This window comes from Euphorbia lathyris, chromosome 4 (assembly GCF_963576675.1).
Source record: "Euphorbia lathyris chromosome 4, ddEupLath1.1, whole genome shotgun sequence".
Lineage (NCBI taxonomy): Eukaryota > Viridiplantae > Streptophyta > Magnoliopsida > Malpighiales > Euphorbiaceae > Euphorbia > Euphorbia lathyris.
In genome coordinates, this window is record NC_088913.1 from 8,770,953 (window position 1) to 8,778,757 (window position 7,805).

The 7,805-nt window shown below is 32.9% G+C and overlaps 1 long non-coding RNA gene across 1 annotated transcript; it reads right to left on the reverse strand.

Annotated features, from left to right (window-relative positions):
- Positions 1–207: 207 nt before the first annotated feature.
- On the reverse strand, positions 208–7,499 carry LOC136225565 (uncharacterized). Its single transcript, XR_010687157.1, has 3 exons — positions 7,453–7,499; positions 7,231–7,284; positions 208–924 (listed from the first exon to the last, which is right to left on the reverse strand). It is a non-coding gene; the product is annotated as an uncharacterized lncRNA (long non-coding RNA).
- Positions 7,500–7,805: the final 306 nt, after the last annotated feature.

The following is a 7,805-nucleotide window of genomic DNA, read 5'->3' on the forward strand; positions in this document are numbered from 1 at the left end:
TATTCATTTTTAATTTGGTATTAAATATCTGTTATGTTTTTTACTTCAATGCAAAATGCCGCTCTCTATTGTTCTATTTCGGTTGCTATATATGGATATGTCGTTATTTCTAGAAGTTATGACAATCTGATGTTTGGTGACAGATTATTTGTTGGAAAATTTTGAATAAAATTATATATTAATTTTAATACCAACAAACACCTCCTTTCATGAACTGTCGTGTCCTTCGTGAACAGTCGTATTCGTACGTAAACAGTCGTGTCAGTCCGTGTACAGTCGTGTTTGTTCGTGAAATGACATATCCTTTCAAGTTCTATTTATATAGAATGGATTGTCAAAATTCACAAGTGGCTGAAGCTGTTGTTGAAGTTATAAGGTTGCCAAGATGTTCCAAAAATGCCATTATTGAGTTGCTACACTCTAAGTAGATATGGAAGGGTTTTTTTGATCTTTTTGTGGTTCATTAGTTATATTGATTACTTCTATAAACTAAATTGAAGTTGATTGTGGCATTTTGTTGACATTTGGTAATGATGATAATGTTTTAATTAAGGACTATTTGGATGATGATTATGGTTTAGTGATTTTAATTAGCAGCGTTAAGCTATTTAGGCTCTAACGTTTCTTCATGTCATTTTGTATGCTGAGGTTAAATGTTTAAATGTTTTTTAGATGAACATTTGTTTTTTTTTAAATGTAAAATGCTACTCTCTATTGTTCTGTTTCCATTGCAATAAATGGATATGTCGTTATTATTAGAAGTTGTGACAAATCTGATTTTTGGTGACAGATTATTACAAGTTTGGGATCTGGGACACCGATTCCTACATCGCCAATGCACTCAGGTGAGTTATGTTGGCAAAGTCACCACTATTCCCATCGTCCTCATTGATAAATTCATAAAAAAACTCCTTTGCTTCGTTGCTGCACTGAACTTTTTTCTGATTATCTATTGTTGAGTCAAGAGCAAAATATTTGCAATGTTGAGAAATATGATCTATAATATATTCACTTATGCCTTAAAAGCAAATAACAACAGCTTATATATAAGCTACAAGATGAGTAAAAGGACAAACCAAAAATTTGAGGTGTATAGGCGCATGATGTTTGATGTAAAATACTCTATCCATTCTCAAATAAGTGTCATTTTAGAATTTTCACACAAATTAACAAACACAATTAATATATACTTAAATTAATAAATTTAGGTGGATTAACTAAATAAAAATTCTCTCTCCTAAAATGATTGGAGAAGAAACTTTGAAAGTTTAAAAAACCACATAAATCAAGGCAAAATTTAAATGCTTAGAAAAAATATTATACTAAATTTTATTGAAAAACAAAAACGACACTTAAATAAAAACAAAAATAATTATCTAAAATTACACTTATTTGAGAATGGAGGGAGTACCATTTTAGGATTAAAAACATTTCAAATGAGTTCACCATCATTATAAATAGGCTAAATAATTTATTAGTCCCTACTTTTTACCTAACACATTGTTTAGTCCCTTTATTTTCAAAAACACACTGTTAACCCTTTGGTCCTTCTATCTAATTATTATTTTTACTTTTAACCATTATTTTTGACATAAATAGATAGACGGAAAATAACAGAGTAACATGGTCATTTTGCAATATTATAGTTTGGTCAAAAATCTAAAAAAAATAGACAAAATGACCAAATGGTGAATATTGATAAAAATTAGGGACCTTATAATATGTTTTTCAAAATAAAGAGACTAAATAGTATGTTACATAAAAAGGTGGAGACTAATAAATTATTTACCTTTAAAAATAATATGGTGTTGGGGTCACCATATGATGAAACTTAATGACTTCCAAAAATACGATGGATGTTGGACCTAATGTAGATAAATTATTGTTGAAATTTTTTGAATAAATTATATATCAGTCTGTTCATAATGTCTTGTTTTCTTACTCCTCCGGTGATAACTAGACTACACACGGTTAAGTTCGCTCGCGTAATCTGTTGTATCCTGGGAGACGATCGTCAATAGCGACATCTGTCTCAGATTTGTCTAACTCTTTTCTTTTAATTCTAGTTTTAGTGTTTGTATGTTTTTTCTGTATTTGATTTGTTCTTTGGTTAATCACATCTAACATTTTTAAGACAGATGTAATCGTTTGTCTAACATTCTTAAGACAGAAGTTTTATTTTTTATGTGATTTTCAAAAACACACATAAGTATTATTTGGAATGAATTTGACAGAAACAGATAATTGTTTTCTTAAGTGTCTAACATTCTTTAAGACTGAAAGAAGTGTTCTTCTTTTGAAAATACAGTATATGTTATACATTTGTTATTCAAACCGACTGCATATTTGTTAGTATATATTTCATAGAATCTCAGGCATTAGTCAAAATAGAGAGGTTTGATGTTTGAGAAATGGGTGAATGACAAAAACGAACCAGGAAATGGTTCTTTTGTGAGCAAGCTTGATTGATTTATGCCCTTGGTTTATCAGAAATTTGATTACTTACAAGGAATTATTATAAATGCTTTTTTTGCTGGTGCATGCATTCAAATTATAATTGCTATTCCTAATAATATTTTTTTCATTTGTCTTTATGGTGCCCGCTATGGTTATTTTGTTTTTTTACAAAACTTGGCCTACTTTCTAGTTTCATGGTAAATTAGGAGAACATCAAAAAGAGAAGAAGAAATTATGATCACGAAATGTCCTTCTAATCAAATCCATTGAAGTTGATATTATTGTTTTCAATTTTTCCAAAGAGACGTACAGGAAAATTTTGATAGACTGTATTGACAAACAAAGTATAATTGAAATATTATACTGGGACAGATTGGAGGACAACTTTACATTAATAGTTTGTATTTTTGTTCATTATCAGTTATGTATCTGTTTGTTTAAACAAATTATAAGTTTCCGATTCTAACTTCGTTTGTTTGGAATTCCAGGAAGGAAAAGTTGTCAATTACTGTCTTGTTCTGTTTGTTTAAACAGATTAATTGCCTTTTGGCATGTGTTGGTACATGTGCTAATTGAAGATACATCCGGTTATAAGAACACGGTCACTTCAGAGGCAATAGACCTACTTGTACCAGTGGCAACGTGTAAGCCACAACGAAAGTCTAAAAAAAAAAAATTGGTTTGAATTTTAAAGACTTGGCCATAAAAGAAATATGTTTTCTTTAGAGATGATGATGATATGCGAAAATTACACATTTGATATTCTCGCGCGTAAGGGTTGATTTATATTAGAAATGTGATATGTCATAAATTGAAAAATCCGAGTTAGACGCTGGTAGATGAACATTAATTGGCTAGATTTAATTTATGAAAGTGACTAAAAATGTAGAAATCAAATAGCTTCTCCTCTAACCAAGTTAACCCAGAAGAATGTGAAGTTTCAGTGGTCAGAAGCGTGTGAGAAGAGTTTTGAAGAATTGAAAGTTCATTTGACTTCAGCACCTGTGTTAGCCCTTCCATGTGGAACGGGGGGCTACACCGTATTTTGTGATGCTTCAAGGGTTGGTCTGGGTTGTGTATTGATGCAACATGGTCATGTGATTGCGTATGCTTCTCGCCAATTAAAGCAGCACGAAAAGAATTATCCAACTCATGATTTGGAAATGGCAGCAGTGATCTTTGCCCTGAAGATATGGAGACATTACTTGTATGGGGAGACATGTGAGATTTTCACTGACCATAAAAGTCTCAAGTACATCTTTGATCAGCGTGATTTGAATCTGAGGCAGAGAAGATGGGTGGAGTTTCTCAAGGATTATGATTGCACAATTCAGTACCATCCAGGGAAAGCAAACGTTGTAGCAGATGCGTTATGTAGGAAATCTCTAGGTAGCTTAGCTCATCTTTCCGTAGTGAGGAGACCTTTGATTAGTGACATTCATGAATTGTTTGATCAAGGAGTAAAATTTGAGGCAACATCTGAAGTGTTAGTAGCTCATTTTCGTGTTAAACCTATTCTATTAGATAGAATCAAGGCAGCCCAATAAGAAGATCCTCAATTGTGTAAAGTTAGGGATGGTGTTTGTCAGGGTAAGGTTCAGGACTTCGTGATTGGTGATGATGAAGTTCTTCGTTATGGGACTAGACTGTGTGTTCCTGATATTGATGATTTAAAAAGGGAAATTTTGGAGGAAGCACATTGTTCAGCTTATACAGTTCATCCTGGTTCCACTAAGATGTATAGAGATTTAAAGGAGTTATACTGGTGGAGTGGAATAAAGAGAGATGTTGCAGACTTTGTTGCTAAATGCCTTACTTGCCAACAAGTAAAGGCAGAACATCAGAGACCGTCTGGGTTGCTTCAACCACTACCCATTCCTGAGTGGAAGTGGGAGAATATTGCTATGGACTTCGTGGTAGGATTGCCTCACACTAGGGGAGGGTACGATTCCATTTGGGTGATAGTCGACCGTTTAACTAAGTCTGCTTATTTTCTTCATGTGAAGACAACTTATGATTTCTCTAAGCTTGCTCAGTTATACATTGATGAGATTGTCAGACTTCATGGAGTTCCAGTCTATTGTGTCAGATCGTGGTACTCAATTCACTTCTCGGTTCTGGAAGAAATTTCAAGAAGCACTTGGTACAAAACTTCAGTTTAACACCGCTTTTCATCCTCAGACGGACGGACAGTCCGAAAGGACTATTCAGACTTTAGAGGATATGCTTCGAGCTTGTATTTTTGATTTTGACCAAAATTGGGATCATCATTTGCCTTTGGTAGAGTTTGCTTATAACAATAGCTATCAGGCTAGCATTGAGATGGCACCTTATGAAGCTTTGTATGGTCGTAAGTGTCGGTCGCCGATTTGTTGGGATGAGGTTGGAGAAAGGAGACTCACTAGACCTGAGTTGATACAGTTGACTTCAGATAAAGTTCGTGTTATCCGTGATAGACTCTTAACAGCTCAGAGTAGGCAAAAGAGTTATGTTGATCCGAGACGCAAGAATGTAGAATTTCCGATCGATGATCATGTGTTTCTGAAGGTCTCTCCGATGAAAGGGATCATGCGGTTTGGCAAGAAAGGAAAATTGAGTCCGCGTTATGTAGGCCCGTTTGAGATTCTTGAAAGGATTGGTGCAGTTGCATAAACTATTCAAGTTAGAGATGACTTGTCATATGACGAGCAACCAATAAAGATCTTAGATAGCCAAGTCTGCAAGCTACGGTCCAAAGAAGTTCCTTTAGTTAAAGTTCTGTCGCAAAACCACTCTAATAGTGAAGCCACTTGGAAGACTGAATCTGAGATGCGAGTTATATATCCTCATTTATTTGACAGTTCAGGTTAGTGTCCTAGTAATTTAAATTCGGGGACCGAATTTTTCTTAGGGGGGAAGAATGTAATAACCCTGTCTTGAGCCAAACGTATTTTTTTAAAAATTTTGTTACATGAATTAAAAATACCAAATTATATATATTTTACAGTTTATAAAGTTTTTTTTTATAAATGATATATTTTATAACTTAGTGATTTATAAAAAAAAAAAAAAAAAACCAAAGCCCTCGCAAAAAGAAAGTAAACCTACTTCTACACTAAAAAGAAAAGAAAAGAAAACTATCTTTTTCTTCTTTTGCCGCCGTTGTCTTCCTTCGTAGACTGCATTGATAAAAAATCTTCTTCCCTGATTCAAGTTCGAAGAAAGATTTTCTTCTTCCCAAGGCCACTCCATCTTTGTAAGGTAAGTTCTATTGTTTTAAAAAAATAAAATAAAACCTATATAGGATCTAATGCTATGAATTGATTATTTTCAATTGTGAGTGGAGGTTTTTTTATCCATTTTCTTTGTGGGTCTTCAAAAAAATATATATAATACTATGAATATTTTATATCTTGGAAAATGGAAAATGAAGTGGAAGTTTCAAACCTTTGATTTAACATGTCTCTACATTGTCCAGGAAACATTTCATCATTCCTACCTAGCTATCATACCCATTTAGAATATATTATATATATATATAATACAACTCTTTCCAAACTCTTTCTACCTATTTAAACTATATTGAAACATATAAATTATAGTGATGGAGTTGGGTTTTCTCTTATTATTTATTGACTTATTTTTTTTTTACCAATAGTTATGTTATGGGTTTTAGCAGTAGTATCCGAATATGCTAAAGTGCAGAAGATTTACTACCTTCTTCCATGAATTTTAATTGCTTCCACTAGTGTTGATTTAATTAAGATTGGTTAATTTATTTTTCTCATTTCCATTGAACCAATAGGAAATTACGATAATCCGCAAGTTGATTAAATCGAACACTCATAGCCTCGTGTCTGCTCGAACTTATAGCTTAAACCTCATGTTTACTAAATATCCTTAGTATTAGAGCGTATATTCCGGGAACAGACCTGATTTATATATGTATACTATATGTTTTCAAACTGGTACAAGTGCTCAGTATATATGTATCTGTTATCTGGCCCCTCACCGATCTTCATAACATTAGGTCCTTGCATTTGTCTTTGAGTCAAGATCGGTGAAGGCGATTATCTGTTATTTGTATCTGTTATTGGTAGCGCTTACCATTTATCTGGCCCTAGTGGTGTGCAGTACCACCACTCTGTTACACTGTACCATGTGTTTTTAAAGGTTCTGTCTTATTTTCTGATTATTCTAATATTTGATATTTTGAAAGGCTTCAGTATTATCTTTGACAATTGATTACCAGTACTTTGATTTGATTATCTAATATTGACCGTTTTGTTTAACTGATTTTGAATACTATATTTGAAACTATATTTGTCATAATTTAAAAGTATCAGCCTGTCTGCATGTTCCTTTCTGCCGTGTGCTATAACTACTGCTCACTGAGGTTTTCACTCGTATAGACGAAAATCTAATACCACGTTGAATATTTCTTTTTCAGATTAAGGTCCCTGTTCGTGAGGTAACCCTTGGATTGATGTGAAAGAGACTACTTAATGATTTAGCTTTATCTTATTTTTGGAGACTTTTGATTATTAAGATTGGACTTGAATAGTTTGATTTTTTTAAGGTTTATTGATGTAATCGAGATGACTTTGATATTCGGTTAGTAAATTTTGGAATTTCTATTAGTTCAGAATTAAGGCTAGCATAGATTAAAGATTACTTAATTTATGCGCCGGTCATGGCCTAGTTTGGGTCGTGACAAAGGTGGTATCAGTCGGTGAATATGCGGTATAAAAAAGCTTTTGTATGATATATGCTTGGAAGCTTGGAATGTCTTACATATAGCTAAAGTTTTCTCAATCAGATATATGCCGCTCAAGTTTCCCTGTGCAGCTGTAATTAACAATAGTAAACTACTTTAATGACCGAGCGATATATACTCTTTCCAATTACTAACCTTTTGAATAATATAAATAAATAGCAGAATAGAAGCATTGAATATCCACTAACACAATGAGAAGAAAGAATAGACAAAAAAAAAAAATTAAGAGTCCAACTTACTAGGCCACAACCGAGGAGATGAATATCAGTATAATCACGAGTTCTTGTGTAATATTTGCAAATCAATTTGAAAGGAATTTGTCCACTGCAGAAATTAGAAAATGAGTGTATAGTTATACAGTAAAATTTGCCATCAATTAACTTTCTCTTCCCAATTCAACTTAATTGTATTTTTTTGCTCTTATTTAGATGGATTACACAAACAAAAATGCATGGAGACACAAACTTATCACCAACTTAGAAAAGGCTTTTAAAGTATGATTTTTGAAGAGAAATTCACCACCTTAACAAGCAAAAAAGCATTTATTGAAAAAGCATTTTCGAATTTCAACATTAAATCTCAACTAGTGAAC